At 39.6% G+C, this 20,828-nt stretch overlaps 1 long non-coding RNA gene across 2 annotated transcripts in view; it reads right to left on the reverse strand.

Moving 5' to 3' along the window:
• Positions 1-1,353: 1,353 nt before the first annotated feature.
• Positions 1,354-20,828, reverse strand: part of LOC131877810 (uncharacterized) — a 38,066-nt gene continuing 18,591 nt past the window's right edge. For both annotated transcript variants that reach the window (XR_009372915.1, XR_009372914.1), the window contains 3 exons: positions 14,041-14,184; positions 13,671-13,941; positions 1,354-2,280 (listed from right to left, as the gene is read on the reverse strand). This is a non-coding gene — a long non-coding RNA (uncharacterized LOC131877810). The remainder of the gene's footprint in view (positions 2,281-13,670; positions 13,942-14,040; positions 14,185-20,828) is intronic.

Here is a 20,828-nt window from a genome sequence, read left to right on the forward strand (position 1 = left end):
CATTCTTACAGCTTATAATTTGGATTCTTCTACAATAAAAGGGACCGCCGTTGTAATGAACTTTGAGAAACATCTTATTTTAAAGAAGGCACCTAGTGGTTTGTCTCTTAAGTGGGTCAATATCATGCAAATCTAGTTTGTCATCGCCCTATTCAATTGGCAAATATTTTGCGTGGCAGTCTACTTTTATGACTCTTGCTGCAACAACTATCCTTCGAATGATGACTCATTTCCCAATTGAGATTGGAGATTTAAAAAGTTATCGGTTTTTTTTTCAAGTGACCACTTAAGTTTCCACAAATGTTAGAATGAGCTTTTTAGTCAATGACCAAATGTTTTGAAGCAAAACAGTAAAATAAACTGCACTATCTAACGGGCAAATACAACCTGAACGAAAAATGGAAAGTACTGTTCACAACCTAGACTCTTTAATAATTGCCTTTGTAAATTATAGCCAACCACCAACTTGTTCCTTAAAGACTGGCGAGACCAAGATTGATTGAATTGAATTCCACTGGAAACCCATTCCAGGTTGGAAACTAGCAATTTACAATTTTGCCTCCAAGCTTCTCTCCTCGCCGCGCTTACCTTGTGAATTGCACCTGTAAGGTTTACACTTAGATCGAGGGAGGCTCTCTTTCGGGTCCTTGGGGGCTCTTTTGTTGCCATTTGAATGCCGGTTGGAAGTCCTGAATGAAGGAGGTCTTTGACTTACACGTACTCACTGATGAAGCTTTCTGCTGACCCCAAGAGGTTGTGGGCAGTTATAAAGTGCCTTGTTTTTATTCAAGTATGCCTGGCGGCGGAAAACAAGTTCACGTTGATAACAAGGTGCAAGTTTAGGCCTCGACAACGGTTACATTGATTTACTCAAAATACTAGACCCGAGGCCAGATTCGTGTTTTTTTGGGCATCTTGTATCTTGATTCTGCCCTCTGATATCAGAACCGTCTGTCTCATTAATCAATAGCTATTGCTGAAGGGAGATGGTCTCCCCTGTATAATGTGTCTTCCATCCAGACAACTCACTTGGTTTCGGTGGAATCCTAACGAGCCTCATTGGGGGACTTAATCCGCCTCTTGCGTGCTTGCAAAAAACAATCTCATAAAATTGCTTGAAAGCCATGATTGAAGACATCCCTGCACTCCGTCCAACCATTCAATAACTATTCATCATGAATACCGCTTTCGGGAACTCTCCATCCAGGTCTATTCCGGGCATTCCAGCTGTTGCAAGCAAGGACGGCGCCCCTCATATTGGCATCCCTGACACACTGATTGTTGTCTTTTCGACGTCATTGACATTTTCACATGGCCGGTGATTAAATTATCATGCAAGTGGGAAATACCAGTGACATTCACTAAATTTATGGTTGTATTTTTTGCTAGTCCATCATTTGTACACTCGGGTAAATCGTGTTGGGAGTCAAGTCTTTGAGATAAACTGTTGGAAGATCGATAATGATCTGCAATCCAAGGTGTCTGGAGTCCATCTTCCCAAGTCGATTTGTCGTCGTTTTCTTGACTTTTGGGCATATCAGATTGCATTTCAAATCCGATTCTGGGGTGAGTTGCGTGCTCTCCTGGCAACTGACAAACGCCATTACTCAAAGTTTTCTGCTCAATCATGTCCGAGGGACTGAACCATTACTGTTTGTCTGCTTCACATTTCTTCCAAGATTTGGACTGCCACCTTTGGAAGATCCCTTGGTTGTTATGACATGCTTGCCAATTGTCCAAATTGGAAGTCATTCGACTCAGAAATCATTCTGGCTCCGGAATCAATTCCAGCACTCCAGTGCTCCAACCGTCTTTCTCAGGCCCTGGATCAGTGCCACATTCTTCATCAGCACCCTCATCGCCCTCCATAGAGTCTTCGGTGGCTTCAGTCGTTTTCCGTTCATTTCCCTTGTTTTTTCAAGCAACTGCAGTGAGACCAAGCTTGAGTTCAAACAGAAGCTTTTACATTGAACATCAACAAGTGCGACTTGCCATTATGGGTTGATATGCAACATGGAGAGCTCCACTTTGCAGTCATTTGGTTAAAAAGGATAATCAAACTCTATGTTGAGTGTAGCTTTTTGGAGAGTGTTGTGCTTAGGATCTTGGTGTGTGGGAAGCGATGTCATTGTTGGGTGGTAATAGCATAATATTAGATGTCACGGTAGATATCCGGTCTGAGGTGAATCAAGGTGCATTAAGGGTGAGAGAGAAAGACCAAGATTCTCTTCTTCACATTGGAGAGTGGCAATAGTAGTAGTGGTTGTGGTGGTGTTGCTACTGAAAGGGAAGCGATGGAAATTCGTTGGACAATCTCCCAAAAGCAACCTGATTCGTTTTAGGGTGAAAGGAAATGAAAGTTCTACTGATTACTTTCTCAACCTAAAGCAGTATGTAAAGGCAATTTCTTCATTCACTTTTGATGTGAGTAGTAGCCGAGTTGTGGTGGATCATACAATGACATTGAATTTCCGCTTCAGTGATTTACATGGCTTTTTCATCAAGCTTGAGACAATTCCTGTCATGCAAAGGCATAAACAAGATGATAAATCATTTTGGAGTCATCAGATCCTGACCACGCAAGGAGTGCATTGACATCAAAGGTAAAAAACTGAATCCCTCAATAATCGTCGGAATTGAAAAGTTGAACAAGCTGTCCAAATCAAGCCATCATAAAGGTTTTGAAATCTCTGACATTCAGTAACGTCTAGTTTCATTCCCTAGCCAGTTATCTCCTGACGATGTATGTGGTTAGACATCTGGCATCTGGCCCCAAGGGGGTGTTGCCCGAGAGTTACTAGTGCAATACTGTCTGTACATACGCAAGTACGTACGTTCATTCAGTTTAAGAGGGTACCGTTCGTTATGTGAATCATGTGACCCCATGCCTAGCCAGCGTTTCTATGGAGATAAGATGACTTATGCCAAGTGAGAACACTGAACGTGGAGTTAGACGAGGATCAATTAGAGCCTGGGATTGAATTTCATTCCTCAAAAGCAGTCGGCTTCTTATGATACTGACTCAATATTCTAGTCCAGCCCGTGACAATACAATCGTTCATGGCGGTAAACGTCCACGAGGAAAAACCAGATTTTATCTCAACGTAGTTTTGCTTGTTTGCCAAAGTCTAGCTACATGAACGAATTTGGCTATTTTCAGATGCGTCTAAAGATTTTTTTGTCGCTTAACGGACTCCTTCAGGAATAAAGAATAACATAACATACAAAATTCATACTGCTTGAAATTGAAAAGTTCAACTATCATGTGGCAGTAGTGATTGTAAAGATTTCCGCAAAAATATGCCGCTTTTTGGCAGAAACTGTTAATCTCTAGGACGCTTTGAAATTGATATAACAATAAATGTGCATTTAGATTTTCATAGATCAACCCTCAAATGAAAGGGATAGCCTCTTATCTTGTTCTTGTCCGGTAAGGGAGTCATCTTAGTGGGCATTATTCTGTGCTCCCGGTATGCTTCAATGTTGATTGCTCGACGACCTCCACCTCAAGTGTTTTTTTTTCGCCCGAAAGCTATTGTCTAAAGCAATAAATTATGATCACACATCACGAGCTGTACAACAGAAATGGTCTTAATTAATTTCGAAGCCAATCCAGCTCCCCCTTTGTTCCAAAAACAAGTCGAAGAAAAGTAATTTGTGTGCGTGCACATGTGAGGGGGAGAAAAAAATGCCTTACTCCATAAATAATGTTGTTCGAAGATGTTCTCGTCGCCAGATTAGGAGCATCAACTATATTGCTTCTCGTTCTTCTGCCACCTTTTGACTCACCAGGGGGTTGTAAAACATTCTTGTTACACACAGACGAACCATCTTCGGCCTCTTAATATGTATCCCAAAGCGATGGGGTTGACCTGTTACGTTAGGTGTCCGTGAAGGAACACAAAATGTTTTTGGGGGAAAATCCTAGAGAAGGTGTGGGAATGATTTTAATCTAACTTCTGTGTTTTTGACCTGTCCAATTTGATGCAAAATGGTCGCGACAACTAACTGCGAACTGAAGATGCCCATCCCGATTCGCTTTGGTCAATTTGTTGTGAAAAGAATCCTTTTTTTCTCATTCGAAGACTAAGCCCTCAGCCACACTCTTACATTCTGGGTTACTCAGAAACTCATTTACGAAAGAAAGGACATGGATTAATCATGAAAAAAAAATATGTTTTATTTCTTTTGAAGGTATATTTGCTTTGAATGGATCAGTGAGTGAAGGCTAGCTGCATCCCACTGTCAACCATTTGAAGATAGACTTGCCCATTACTTCGAACTCTGGCCTATCCCTAGCAATTCACTTCAACAATCGACAACTAAACTCCTCGCCTGCACTTTATGAAATAATCATAAAACGTTTACGTAACGTAAGCTTTTGTGGGGTGTGGTGATATTTGTTCTAAAATTGTCTTCCATGATTCAAAATCTTACGCCCTAATAACAACCACAAAATATGACATTTGAATTGATAAAATCATAGTTTGTTCCCATTTCTATTTTTTGAAGAAACTGGATGTAATGACAAGCTATCAATGCCTCTCATTATGTGACAGTGGAGCTCAAGCCAATATTTTTGTTGAAAGGAACGATTTGAGGTTCAAGAACAACAATGTCTCAAATAGGTTTTGTCTTTCATGTACAAAACCAAAAGAACAACAGTTTTCACACCAAGTGTAGCTGGCAATCAAAACTCTCCAGGATGAAAGCGCTTGGAAGGTCGTTTGTTTCATCACCAGAGAGATAGAGAGAGCCTTTGGCCCCTCTAAATGAGAGTAGCAGCTATCGCGCCTCCTAGGTCTCGTCGAGATGAACCTATACTTATCTGAAATCTCTGCAATTTGTTGGTGTCAAGACTTTTGCTCACCTTTTGTTTTCAATGAGACCTTCCAACGAACGTAGACTGCCATCTCAACCCAATGATGCCACCGAACCTTGAAATGTCGAACAATTACCTCGTAAATGATTCATAAACCCATCCAGCTTCTGCCCACTGCAAGTCGGGCTCTAAACGAAAAGGATGGATTAGTATAGCTTCTGCTTAATCATTCGAGAATTGGAGTTATCGTTGAGAGAAGAATTGGATCAGCGACTGAAAATGGGTCACAGGGTTAAGACGTGCCCATTCAAATCAAGTAAAAATGGCTTTCAACAGTTTTGAGCCCAAAGTCAAAGAAGCAACGGACCGGAGTCAAAGTTTGGGAAACATTCCTTTTCAGCCCCTTTCAGAGCCCCATTTTATAGGCATTCAGGATGTTACGAATGGGCAGATTTGAACAGAATGGAATGAATAAGTCTAGAAATATGTTTCCTGCTCTCTCAACGGCTAAAATATTCAACAAGTTGCTCAAGTGACAATGAGATTTCAAATGGCTATTTATTTATTTATACATTCATTACCAGATCCGTAGATGTCTGTCCGTTGTACCTCAGATATGCGTTTCTCTTCGATCCAATAAAACGGACAATAGACCTACAATACCTTTGTAGACAAAAAGAAGACCGGGAAGCTACTAATTTTGGTTTTTATGCATACAATGAAGTATGCTTGGTTAGCTCAAAGCGACCCGGATTGGTTTTTGAGTTGGCGGTTTGAGGAAAAGTCTCCCCTGTGTTGGAACAAGTGTTGCCAATTCGTCGCAGTCGGTCATTGATACATTTTCCGTTTCAGAACTAAATCACATTGGACTTAAAATCTATGCAAAGCCTCTGGCTCATAACAGCAACGTTTGCGGAGTGAAAACATTCAAAAGGCGTCAACTCATTTTCAATTTCATTCTTTTGGTTCAATATACATCATCAAAGGAAGAAATGTAAGGAATCCGTTGTAAATTTGCAATTCTGATTCAAGCAAGTTGGCAAAATCATTTCAAGTTATCTCTTTTATTTTTCTTGAACTGATTTTTTCCACATCATGCGAACAAAAATGATGGGAAATATAGGGATTGATTGATCTTTCAACTACATATATTCTAAAGCAGTTGAGGAACGGCAACACTTGATTGACAGACTCAACGAAGGAGTCATTTGTATGCTCCCTTTGCTACCGCTACTCCTTTTAGATCCTTTTGACATGACACAATAAAAGGAGAATCCTACTTACTGAACACAATCTGGTAGGACATACATGGCCATTGCCACACTGGAGGGGTAGGGAAGAAAACTGTTGAAATCACCAGTGACGGTTGCAACGAGATCGCCCATTTGCATGACAAGAACGAATGAATGGAATTCTCACACGGCAAACCCAGATCAAATCCTAATAGGGCAACACTTTCTCGGTTATCCTCATTTGCCACTGCATTCGCAGAGGGCCTCCAATGATAACTAAACTATTGTGCATTAAACAAGTCTTAGTTCTTGCTTGGGTAACATTTGTGTCTATTTAAGGTCAAAAGGTCAACATCCGTGTTTCGGCAATCTTTCTGGACTCTTAGAAGGAACTTATTGCCATAACTCATTGTGGCACCAAAAACCATGTGCTCGTCGTCTAAAGGGCAAAATTGGAATGGGTTCTACGTAGGCGGTTGTCCATAATGGCTTAAGTGATTACTTCCAAGTTCAGAGAAGAGATAAAAACGCCATACAGCACACTCCCTAAGAACAGTTGTTTCACACGGGATAATGGAATTTTCCCTTATATATTGAGGAGTCTTTGCTGCCCAATATCACCAATCTCTTGGACAAGTTTCAGCCTAAAAGAATCGTCCCAAAGAAACTTGGCAGTAGAAAGTTATGTTAGTGGATAAGAGACCACTAACTGACAGTGATGGTGGTCCATTTCCAGCCGTAATTGTTTGCAAATGGGGCTATTACGAGTTTTTGACGGACTCTAGTACTAAAAGATGGTCTTGACGAGTCAGAAGCTTAGGCACACGACTAATTGTTGTCTGCCAACCATCTTGAGATTGCTCTTTTTGTCTGTTTATTTCCAATTGCGAAAAAGCAGGGTGGCTGTTTTTACTTAATTTTCAAGAACTCGAGCAATGTGTTTAGTCCATCTTTAAAACTAAAGCTACCTCTTGCAAATGTTCGCTCGAGCCAATAATCCCTCCTTGAAATACAATTGGCTTCTATTTTTTTGACAAGCCCAATTCGAAACGGGGTCTCGGCTCTCTTTTTCTCTCGAGAGGGTTAAGGGGGGATAGGAGTTTGATGAAGAGATTGTATCCTGTCTCAATATACCTGGGAGGTTTATGGCAATCAAGGGCAGGTGATAGAGGGATCTTGGCGCCCACTTCTCTCTGGAAATATATACAACAATGGAACTCATTAAAGCCCGAACAAGCTGATTTCACGAGTTTTAAGACTCCTTGAAAAATTAGCTTCCACCTGTTGAAGCGCTTCAATTTCCTTGGCCCTATAATCTGGTGAAATGGCTCACCTTTGCAAGTTGGGGCTACTATGGTCGGCTACTGCTGTGGTGGGATGAGGTCTCTAAGAAGTGCCCATAATTCCACCCTTTGGGGTTGGTGTGCTTGAAAATAGGGACCTCAATTTTTATGGTCTGGCGAGATCTTAGATTCTCTTCGCTTTCCAGGGAGAGCTCCCCATCTTTCCCTTGCCTTCCCCAACGTCTTGTTGAAGCAGACTTGAAGTAGCGCCCATATTTTGCCGAGTCTCTAGGAAACGAACTTGTTGCATTTCATACACGGTCATGTCAAGAGTTAGGGAAATACAATGGCTTATACCAACGCTTTGAGGTATAAAAATGCTGTGGTTCATCCACACATTTTGTATTTTTGTCAGATATTCACAAATTGAGCATAAAGGGCCCATGTCAGGGTATCTTCATGTGCACTCTAACATTTTGACCATGCTCATGTCTGAAACCTTGAATGAACAACGGCTGATTCGTCCGTAAGCACGCGACGCCTTCTCTTTTCAGCTACCATTGAAAAAGTCTAGGAGCTTGAAGATCCCAGATATGCAATCTTTTCCATCCACCTTCAGAGCGTACAAAATGATTCGGAGCCTACTCAAAATGAGCCATAGTAAGTGCACATAAACGGAGCAAAATATTCCAGTTTATGGTCCCCCCCATTATGTACCATTTCCCAATGCCCAGAATATCACCTCTATCCTCCATTCAAAGATGGCTAGTCTACGGTAGGTAGTGGTGAGTTACATAATGAGCTAGTTTTCTTGGAAACGAAACGAGGCGTGTCATGTTTCCACATAAATCATGACTTTTTTGAACTCATCAGCCCGAACATTCAGATGCGTCTGACCATCGAATCAAAATTGCTCCCTTTTTTGGGCTGGATGAAAAAAGGAACATTTTTTTCCACTCCAGAGTTACTCCCAATGAAGAAGATAATCATCTCCACATTTTAGGTAGTGGTTCGTTTTCGCTCTGATGGAGAAAACTCGTAAATGAGTGCCAAAGAGATGGGTTGATTAAAGCCATTTTAGGATGGGATTCAACGGATATGACCGACAAATTCTAGCTGGCCATCATGATACGGCTGCATTTTCAAACCGAAAAACTAGGGTTGGCCAACCATCTTGGAGAGAAACTAAGCTTTTCTTCCCCCTCCCAAATCGTCCGTCTCCCATCATTCTTTCCGCTCCAATTGTCCTCAAGAATGGACTCGTGTTTAAAAGTTCATCAAAATGTGGTGCTTCAAGTCAAAACAGGTGTCGAATTGCAGTTTTTTCCTCTGGAAGTAAAAAAGATCCAGGACCTGTTCCCGTCTTCAGCCCCAAAGCCCAAGTTCGGACAAATAGCCCCGAGATCCAAAGATTGAAGGGCAATGACTTCAATTTCCTCCTTCCCGATATGATAAGTCTGGCCGTTTTTGCTCGAAATCCCTCAACCCCTTGAAATTGATTCATGGTCCTCTTCATCTTATGCACCATGAATAACGAACTTTGATGCCCGGGAGCGAATCTCCTATGCTCAATGATCAACTAACCACCCGGGTAATGGCAAAATAGAGCGAGAGAGGATCCTCTTTTTACGCCCTACCTCTATCACGATCAAGGCTTCTATTATGATTGAGGACGACTCGAGTCATTAAGGATCGAAGATACGATACTCACAACTACAGAAAGGAAGGGAACGTTATCCTGGAGTGGTTTTTATTGGAACCTTTCGATTTCTCTTTCGCACTGACCGATTAAACTCGTTTGAGGAGTGGAATGCCTTGTCAATCGTTCAAGCTCTAATGATTCGCCTTAAATAAGCATGTACGAGATTGGGGATGTCTTAGCAAGTTCTTGAAGTTGGAATCGTATTTGTGAAACGTTTCCAATTGAGAAACAAGTGTTTAAGTTACTAATTGCTAGTTCGGATGGGGTGTCTTTATCCCTGGTCCGCCCCATATAATATTGTCGGGTCTTTCTCAAGCAATGAGTTGAAGGCGAGCAAGATTTTGTTCCTGGACAGTTTTTACCAAGAGCACCAAGGCAGGATCCTAGGACCGAGAGCCAATTCCCAGGGAAATAAATAGTTCATGTCAATCCTCAAGCTCTTTACTCCACTGTCTGAAACACGATAGGTCGTGCTGATTAGTTTCACAGTTCTAACTTGTTAGTATATGTAGCTGGCAACTGTCTTGAAGACGTGAGTAAGTACGTACGTTTGAGAAATACCACCACCACAAAACAGGCTCACCAGGAGCTCGAACTTACGTCAGGTGTGCTCCAATTCGTTGGCGCAGATCATTGTATAATATATTGCACAGTACTGAACATAGGCTTGAACTATAACGCAGTACGACGAGATTTGGAAACACATAAAGATTGCCTTTCGAGAAAGGAAGAGTCTTAATCTTCAATTTGAGAGTAAATAGTTCGGAGGTTTTGTCTTAAGTCTCGGAATGTTCCAGCCCACACGTGGTGGGGTGTCAGCCACTCAAGCAGTTAGTCAGTCGACGAGGGAGTAAGCAACCAAGTACAGTTCTTGTGTGTGAATGAGGCAGTCAGTCACTCAGTCAGTCGTGCTTCTCCGTCAAAGAGTCAAGACCTCCCTAGCTCAAGTCTTGGATTATGACAGAATTTTGAGCTCTGTGCATGTGGCGATCAGACACCTCACGAGCCCAACTTTAGCCCTCCAAGTTGGTTTTATTTTCATTAGGCGACGACATTATTTGTAGAACCAACAGAAAAATTATTCCAATTTATTGGGACTAACATTGACAAAATATACAAATTATGCAATTAACCGCACGTTCTGCAATGTATTTTTCATTAGTTAGTTAGGATAGTTTCTCAACATTGAGATATGAAATAAGATACATTGATACATCCGCTTATCAAAACTTTATCATACCTATATTTGATCTTACCACAGGTGTATAAAAATAGGAGCATACCAAAGGCAACATGAAATTGGCTGTTTTTTGAAATAGGTTTGACGAGCTTTGAGAAATGCATGTTAAGGTTCAAAAACTTATCAAAAACTAAATGATAAATATTGTAACCGTTTGCACGTTACTGACCTTGCCCATGTCAGCAAAGTAACGACCCAGTTCCCGTCATATGTCCACTTTCACGCAACCTCGCCCTCAAAGCAATAATCACGACATAGGCTAAAGTGTGGCGCAGATCATTTCAAAGTAGCTGTGGTACCCCCACTGGATAGATGGACCGTGTTTGAAGAAAGTCTGCCTAGGGGTGAGGGGTGGTTATTAGACTGACAAAATAGCCTGAATTATCCTTCGTCTGTGTTGCTTGAAGTGCTTCATGCACCATTTCTCGACATTCACTACCCGTTCACTTGTATCAAGCAACACTGCGACCAACATTGTGCCAGAGGTTATTAAGGTGGAGAGTACGAGAGTTCGAGAGCCCGGGTATCATTAGCATTTGCCACTGGAGACCATCTCCAACCCTTGGCAACGGGTCTCATTCCTGATTTGCTACAAAGTCTGATACCAAGAAGATGATCGTGAGGAAAGTCCTCCTACTCCGCTTTTGGAAGCAGTGAACATATATTGCACGTACAAAAGACGAGAAAATGGATCCCAAATATTGGATTTCAAAGTGGGTGTTCCGGATCAGAATCGTTAGCACTTCGTTTGGTTAATCTCTTTTCGGAGGATTTTCCCTTTGATCTCGAGGAATGTCAATGTTCCTTTTGATTGGGGAAAACTGAAGGTGCCTGAGGATAGATTTCTTGGATTTCCGTCATACTCCTCCCATTCATCCCAAGGACAAAACTCCAAATTCAACATACTCGCCAATGCTGGCAATTAAACTTTTTTTCCACCCGGATCGAAATCGATTTTCTCAAGCTCATAACTCGCCTCGTCTTGAGACTTTTTTATTCCCCAAAGATTTCTTTTATGGTGGCTTGGACCTAAACATCTGGTTATTCCGTTACTTCAACATTCCTCACACACAACTGAAAAGTTCACAGGCATTCGATGTCTCAAGGGGAAAGAAAGCCAGTTGAGGCTCAGCTGGGATCTGGAATATGCAACATGCACTCCGGAAAAAAACATATTCAATGATAACAGCCAAGTGTTACGAAATTTTGAATTATGACCGTTGAAGTTTGGTCTCTTGAGCCTATTAATTGTCAATTAAAATCCTGCTTATTGCAATCCAAACACGCCACCTTTGTAAATAAAGGAGATGTCCATTCCCTCTAGTTCAAATCCAGCTGAGTCATTCATAATTAATGAGGTGTCTGAGACAAGCCAGGATTTGGAAGGGCAATCCAGTGTGATCATATCAATCAAGACCTCCCAAGCATCTTCAATCCTCCATTCCTGACGCCTTCGATCCATTTTTAATTGGCATTCAAGGTGACAAGGCACATAAGCCTTTCAAGGTCGAAAATTAATTGTTATTGAAGATGAGGACTTTTCTTAGGATAGGCCAGCAAAATTGGGGAAAAAATATTTCATAATTTGGCTCCTAGGTCTCCAGCTCAACTAATGAAGCTAAAGGTGTGGTAGGGGAAGTCTAAATCAATGCCTAGTTTGTTCACATGTCACACAAATGGAATCATTGATCACGGGAATGCGCCCCAACCACTACCACTAATATTATCGGCAACATCGTCATCATCCATCATTACAGGCTGAGCTAGCAAGACCTCAAACAACTCAAATCACCACCGACTAACTGTTTGCTCTCAATATTTTTGGGCCGTACGTTGTTCAAACAGAAAGAGAGCATAACCTGAAGAAGCGACACGAATGTTTTGTTGTGAAAGGACACTTTGTGACATTTTTCAACGGACTAAAAAATAGCCGTCATTTACGCAACCCCTGTCCTATTTGGAGGTTGCTAATTTCTCTACCCGTATTAGTAGGTTTGGTGAACAACTTCTCAAACATATAACTCATCGATTTTGGAATATCTTGCAAGGCATATTAATTGACTTAGCTTTTTTTCTTAATCTACCTGCACTGTGCGTTCCAGGTTTTGATACCTTTTTACCTTTTTTGGACAAATGTAGGACAAAACGTCATTTAGGAAGAAAAAAAAACTCCAGTTATTTTTCCTTTTTCGAGTATTTCATGCTAACTTGATATAATAAAAGAATTGAGTGGCATATCTATTTTTGCTAGTATGTAGTCACTTGCACTCAAAAATGAACTTTAAGTTAGTTACAAAAGTGAGCAACATTTTTTTGACAAGAGACATCCAACCTTACTTGATAGAAAAATGATTGATTGAACTTTTGATTCCTTATTGATTTCAATGTTTCGCTCTTGAAAACAAAACACAATATGCGTTAGCCTTGCCTGCTTCTTGGGAACGATAATATTTTATTAAGCAAGATACTCTCATGAACTAAGCTGCAAAGGTTTTTTGTCAAAGTCTTTGGCAAGGATAAACACCATTAAATAGCTTTTAAATTGTATTTCTTCAAGTAGATTTATAATTACCAACCTAGGGATCCTATTTTCAAATTTGATAAATATCAGTTGATTTCTTACATGCAGTTGAAATGTTACTCCATTCTATAACTTTTTAAAACCACTTCAAATGATTTGCTTTGATAATTGGATTTAACATTAAAGCAATCAGCATCTGTTTTGTTTCTGGATGGATTGATTTTGCATCTTGTTTTTTTTATTTGACATAACTGTACCAAAAAACACATATTCTGACTTGATCAAAAGCTTTACATTTCAATTTGGGCTTTCTTTGGCCAAATCTATTGTCACAACAGTATTTTGTTTAAATAAATGAGCCAAAATCGGCTACCCTTTTGGGCAAACTTTAAACCATATGGTATCTTTTTAAGCCTTTTTTCCTGTTTTTCCTTGGTTTAGGTTTGGAAAAAGGACCTAGTAAAATAGTAAAAAGTCTAGCTTGTTCAGTAAGTCCATTCTAAGTTTGGAGACATGCTCACAAGCAATAGCATACAATTACTATGCATTACAAACCAAAAATTGGCAAAATTTCATTTATCAAGTGAATCAAAATACACCCCATTTCCAAGTAAACTTCAGTACTGTTGTCAGTCAACTTGCGCTTGACTTGATTTCATCGACCTAAATAATTCCTAAAAAAACTGACTTCTTATTAGAGATAATAAAGACCTTACTTAGTATTCCTACCTCTTTTACAATAACAACTTGCTTCTGTGTATCATCCTATTTGATCTCCTCTCATTAATTTAATGAAATTGCGCCAACCATTTTAGTCTAACAGATTGAATTCTGAATGACACGATTTGGGCATAATTCAATTAAATTTACCTTATGTGCTCAAAACCATTCTTGTTCCCTCCTCCCATAACGGAACTTTAGAACAGCCCCATCTATGTACAGGTAAAGCCTTTGAATGGGATCCATGTTCATTATGGTGGATAAACTCGCATTCATGGTGCCATCTCGGGTTTCCTTTAATCAAGGTTGGATTGGTGGCAACGGCTTTTTTCTGATCATTGTGAGCGTGAGCAAATGAGGCATATTTACGTCCTCAACCATTAACAGATGGTCAACGGGACCCAAACCAGCATGGTTTTCCCTAGAAAGGAAGTGAGAAAGTCAAGATCAGCTACCCTTTTTCCAGTTTGAACTTCGTTGTTGGAGAGGTCTTATTTTGGAATACAATCGAATTTGATACCTGCCAAAATTGGTACAAAAAAGCTCGGGGAGACTTCACAAGTGGGGATGGATGAGATTTGGATTACATGGGCGGCGATCCCGCGTCGGTTGGTGACTCCCAAATGTGCTAAGGTCACAGGGCTCCCAAACAGTCCCATCGCCTCTGCAACCGGAAATCATTGTGAGCTTTTTCTCAAGACGCCTAAAGACTAACCTGCAAAGTTGACTTGATTGTCTCACACCATCTTGGTCGGGACTCCATTGAGCCTCATTTGTCAGTTATTTGACTTTTAAAGTGGAGCATTCTTGAAACACGACATGGTTGTTTTGGATAGAAAAAGGTTTTGATTCTATTCTTTGGGGGATTTTAATTTGAATTTGGGTTGCATTTTTGAGACTTGACTTTTTAAATGAATTAATCTGTTAGATAGAAAAAGGGTTTGATGTTAGTCTTGTTTCTTTTAATTCTAATGACTTGTAATTTGATTTTGAAATTTCTTGGTTGTCTGATTACAGTTTGAAGTCATCTACTTGTTGTATTTGGTTTTGGTTCTATCTTTAGGGTATTGTACTCTATGTAGTTTTTGGAATTTATGACTCGACGAATACATTTCAGTAACAGTTTTAAAGTTCACCGCCAGGGGAAGGTTGACCGCGCCCGAAAGAGAAACCGGGTTTCTCCCGCCGGCAGCGCCACCTAGTGGGAGGAAATTCAACAAATGATTCGTCATTTTAAAAGAAATCAATCCCCCTTCAGTTTCGCAGGGAAGACAATTAAATTGGAGTGAATACAATCAAAGATGGCCCATTTGCAAAGACCCGTTTGAATGCACTTTTCATGTAAGATTGTTGAATCAATCAAGCCGGGGACTTGATTTTGAATAATCGTTCAACTCAAGCGGAAAAATTCAAATCAGTCTCCAACGGAGGAAACCACTGCAATGTGATTAAATGCCCTTCGAATTCGTCTATAAATCAATGTCGTGCAGCTTATTAACAAGTCATCAACTCGGACGTAAGAGAGGTGTCGGTCCAGTTTTAATTAGTCCGCTATAAAATTCTCTCAACTTGATTTGAAGCTGTAATTTTGTTATCACAAGGAGCTGCATTCAGAGAAACATAATGATGGCCTGAAACTTTTCTGATGAGTAGACCTCGGAAAAAAGGTAGACAAAATCGACAAAAAAGATAGCAAAAACGAATTTGATTTTGACTTATTCATTGAAATGAGTCACTTTCATGGCAATATAAATATGCAAGCATGCTCCCAGGTTTCATTTGGTTCAAAATTAATACTGATTGGATGCAATTATGGATGGTATCCAGCCGGGATGCAAATGAGATCCACAGAATCTGCATCCTATATTTTCAAATTTGATTATTAATTCCCTGAACAAGTTTGCCTAAAAGCCGAAAATGTTTATTTATTGAATGTGGACATATTGACTCTTGAATCACGTCATTGTACCACTTGAAAAAACTATCATTTATGTGCGATGAACAAAAATGAAAACAGAAACAAGTGCTTGATAATCGCTTATCAATATGGAACGCATTTACTGACTCAAAAGGCATCATTGAATAGAATAAGTATATTTTGGAGCACTTTATAAACATAGTTTCAAAAATGATCACGGCAGTCAAAACAATATCTAAATCCGGACCATTTGTTCAAGTTAGTGAAAAAAACTTTAAAAAAGGTACATGAAAAGTTACATTTCAGGCAATGTGTCCAAAGTTTGACATAAAATAAAAAAAAACTATAAAAAACAAGGGTTTTAAGTATTTGCCTTTTTATCCTAGGTCTACTGATGAGCCGTCACATGCTTATGTTGTAATCAACACGGCAGATCTATGCAAAACTGAAGGTTTGGTACATTTCCAGGACACATGTTGGCTTTGGTCGTCACTTCACGAATGTCAGTCAAAGCGATCTGGTGGACGGGGAAGAACGCATCACTGTAGTGGATATTTGTTGCTTTGAAATCATTCACCAACATGTGTTGATAATGATACTTGAACGGCATTTGTTCAATGACTTTATTTTTGTCCTTATTTTCAATCATCATGTTTACACGCAATGAAGAGATATATCTTTTCGGATACATTACTACTGCATATATCTAGAAAAGATATGAAAAAAGTGCATCGCATTTCTTGAGTGTTGGCTTGAGCTTTGAGTGGACAAAAATGAAACATATAATACCAGAAAATGAAATCCTGAAAGGTATTCTACAATAGTTTTTATCTCGACTAGTCTGATGTATTTGTTTCGATTCCAGTTTGGTTAATCAGGGCCTGGATAGATAGCACAAACAGATGGGAATGAAAAAAAGCATTTTGGTAATGTTGAGGTAATGATTTTTTCATTTCGGGAAACTAATTTGGAATAGGAAATTGTTCAAATTTATTTCACGAATAGGTAATTGCAATCGCCATTGCTTATGATTGCCATAAATTTATGATTTCACTCTAAATCAATAGGATAGTCTTCATTCGCAATGTTTACATAATCCAAACCGAATTCGAACTTCTAACCCCACCAATGTCCAATTATCGAGTTTATGTTTGGTTGTGTTGATGTTTTGTCGAGTTAAAATCGGTCGATCTGATGTATCCGAGTAGATGTTGGTTGAGTTCATGAAGATTCCCTTTTCTTTCAGTTATACATTTATGAACAGGCATTGTGTCTTTGTCGGAAAATCTTACGCGATGAGGTCAAAATCATTTTTCATTTTTCTTTCTCCTTTCCCTCCTTTCGTCGTTGCGGACAAACAAATGGAAAATACAAGAATACGCTCTAACGTGCTTGAGTTTAATAAGGTATTTTCTGCCGAACAGCTTATTGCTGATCTACGTTAACACCATAAATGCATCAACAACCCTTCTGAGAGACGGTTCCAATCTTATAAGGTTAATAATGCGAACTCTTTGTACATCCAAATATTGATAAACATAATGTACATTTGTAGCATACCAACAACTCTTTATCATCATTTTTTTCCATAAAATTGCGCTCAAAAAGCTGATGATAACTTGAGCAAAAGATAATTTTTTTTTTAAATAGTCACCAAAAACTTTTGAAACGGCTTTTCCTAGGAATATTTAGTTGGAAACGATGATTGCCAAAGTTTTGACGAGTTGTCAATCTTACAGTACTTATACAAACTCCCGTAAAATGATGATTTATATGTCATATTTGAGAATTTTAAACATCTCCCAGAAGAGATGATGGCTTATTCATTTTATCACAGTACTTGGGCTATGAATTGTTCATTTGATAATTTGTTGATAAAGTCTGGCATCTAAGAGCGTATTTTCTCGTTTCCACGCTTGTTTGTCCGCACCAAGACAAGGCAGAGGGCGCTTCCTCCGCTCAATGAACAGGACTACAGCCTACTGATGGGATCAAATAAATAATCACGAGAGGTTGCGACTAGGGCTACCAATTTACACTTTCAGCGGCATATGGCATCACTAGCAGAATATTGGAAAACCGTTAGTTAGTCACAAAAGTAACCCTGTTTTTTTGGATCAAACCTAATCTTTTACGTTACGTTTGCAACGGCTAGTGCTTTGATTTTCTTAGCTTTCCAGCAATCCTGACTTTGAAAATTTATTTGATCCCATCACTACGTACAGCCTCAACTATGGGCCATTATGAATATTCTCCCATTTATCTAAACATCTCCATCTTTTACAAACACATTGCGGTAGATACTTTACATGATTGCGGACTAATTTCACAATCTCCATGCCAATGTTCAAGAGCAGGAAACCAATTGTTTTGGGTGATAATAGCTTCCAACCAACATCAATGGCGTTCATTTGGTTTCGAAGATGAAACAAATCTTTGGCAGTGAATCCCGTGGGTTCCTCTGGAAGACCGCAAAGCTTGAAGAACTCATTCACATCTTCCGACACGACCTGAATCAGGTGAGGTAAAAAGACCTTTAGGTGCTGATGTTGGCGAGGCTCACAAAAAGTGGTTTTCCACCAATCCAACCGAGCCTTGATGAGGGGAATCGAAACCGACGGACCATGAAGAACTGCTCCCTGATCAGAGCCTCCTTTTTCTCCTCCCCTCAAGCCAATCGTCATCATTTATTGGTTCACCCATGCTAATGGATTCAAAATATGCTTATCACCACAAGCTATACAAAGAATTAAAGGGACAATTGCTTTGCTCCTAACATTTCTCAGAACGATCAAATATATCGATTGTGCCATCAAACTTGGGCTTGGATCTCCCAAGCCAGTGCGGTTTCTCATTAAGGTGTCCACATTTTTTATTTGATGTATAAATCAGAATGAATTACAATTGTAATTACAAGCCAGATTCGTTCAATCACATGTCATTTAGAATTTCCCCATGAAAGAGCCCAGCATTTAAGCCAAAATCATAAATCTTTAAGCTACTGCTAGGCATTTTGTGGTACGAATTGTGGAATAATAGTATGCGTATGATTTGATTACGTGGAATTTAAGTTGGCTGTAATTATTGGGGAAAAAATCGATTTCTATCTAGCAATAGGCCCAACACAACAATCTAAAAGGCAAGGTTGTCAACCCCTGACGTTCTAAATAATAATCGATTTGAAGCGAATCGTAATCTAAAAACTTTTTATGCATGATTAAAAATGTAATTCTATTATCAAATCAAAGAATAGCACTGCCTTTAAGAAAATCTCCCTTTAGTCTTAAAATTGAGTGTCACGTGGGGGTATTTCGATTTTGAAGGATCTTTTTTTATGTTTTCCCCCAATGGCGTTCAATGGACATTAGTCCAGGCCTTATGTTCTTCAAACTCGTAAAAGGATAGGTCTTTCCTTCTCATGGAATGCAAATCTCATACCAGCTCCAGAGATCCAACATCGATGATGTACTAAATGTGCTCGTAAGCGATCAGAAGGGTTAGGTTACCCCTGACAATAACATATTCAGAAAATTTACGACTTTTATGCACTTATAATGAAAATGTCACCCAGGGTGACCTTATTTCTTTGTTTCTATTGCTTCCAAAATTTAAAAGCGTTCTCACATATATACTTACCATTCTACTTAGATAGATTTCAATTTGGCTCAAGCGTGAACGATAAGCTTAAAAACGTAAAAGTACGTAGGTAGAAAAATTCGTGAGGTAGTCTTTTTATTGTCAGCAGAATTTGACGTAATGACAATTGACATCTGCGAAGCTAAGTACGTTTTGACAACTCTCGACAGCTTGACCATAAACGCACCACTTCGCTCTAATGCCGAGTTCTAGGATGAATGTGAATGATCAGTTTTCGTTTAGAATACCATACCCTTCTAAGCATTTTGTTATTGATCGGAGTGGAGAGTAGTTAATGTGTATGCAAGAAATGTCATCCTGAGGCAAGGTGGGCAGTAATCAGATCGATTAGTTCGGGATGAATAGGTGGGCTCGCAACCAACAACTGACAATTATCAGAGTTTCTTTTTCATGCCAAAGGGCAATACTGTTTTGAAGCTAGAGTCGTCCAAACAAGAGCTACGGTATGGTACCTGTATGTATGTACTGTATACCATCTGTGACCTCGTCCAAAACAGACTTATTTTTTGTTCTGTAAAATCGTCCAAATATCAACTAGAACAGAGCTCTAGAGGTAAAAAAATGAATGGTGATGAAATTGAACCAATTGGGATTTCGCTTGGAATTTAAGCTTGGAATACCAATGGTTCTTGAGTCTGGGGTGAAAAGCGTACCAATTGTTTTCAAGGTCATCTTCGCCAATTTTGGAAAACTTGAAAAAGCTTTCAAGAGCTCTCTTGAACTGATAACACAAAGAAGACGACAATAGGCCATTTCATTCAGAGCTAGATCATCTAATGTTTTATGCACACTGATCATCTTTCTTTATGCACTCGCTCAGCGGGTAACAATCTTTATTCTGTTCAGTAATTTCTGGAAAAAAAGTATTAAATATGTACTCTTTCAAAAGAAAAATACTCACGAATTCGATGCACAAATTTAACCGATGCATTTGATTTATAGAATTGTAAACAATCCACAAGATTTGCCTTATGCATGTTTTTCAACTTCAACTTTGAAAATGAAATTCACCTCGGTAAAGACACCCGAAGAAACTCTCCAACGTCTGTACGAGTATATATCATCTAACCAGCACGTAAACTCAGTCACAGTCTGTTTCAAGCTGAGTGGAGGGTATGCAATTAGAAAAAAATTCAACAAATTACCCTACCCGCCCCCTGTTCTCGACAAGTTCCCCTTCCCTAACCAAACTCTGCGGCCATTCCAAAGAGGGTTTGTTGTAATGATGAGGTGAGCACAGGCTCGAGTCGCGGTGACTCGAGTCTTTTATTTGCAAGAAGCTCGAATTCAGCCCTTTTTCAAGGGACTCGTTTCATAACGTGGTTTGTTACAAGTTCACTTTTTCCTTTTTTACAATACAATTTTTTCTTTATTACTTCACACCTTGTAATATATACATATACCTTAAAAATAACCAATACCGGCGGTTTTGGGAATCGAAGCAACCGCTGGACGGACTTGCGATTCGAATCATATGAGTTTTTTGGAAACTTTATAGACTTGCGAGAGCTAAGATTTTGCTGGACTCGACTCAGCACTAGTTTGTTGACCGGGTAGATTGTTGGTGCCAAAACTCTCGGTCCAAACATTATTACAGACTTCAGAACACCCATACGGAACTTTGAGCTTGGTACTATTTACGCTCTAAACTGGCTTGGCCAACAGGCCCAAATCTGGAGATTGCAGAGGGGTTGTGCTCATATTACCATAAACACTCGGGGAGATTCAAAACA

This window comes from Tigriopus californicus, chromosome 3 (genome assembly GCF_007210705.1).
Source record: "Tigriopus californicus strain San Diego chromosome 3, Tcal_SD_v2.1, whole genome shotgun sequence".
Lineage (NCBI taxonomy): Eukaryota > Metazoa > Arthropoda > Copepoda > Harpacticoida > Harpacticidae > Tigriopus > Tigriopus californicus.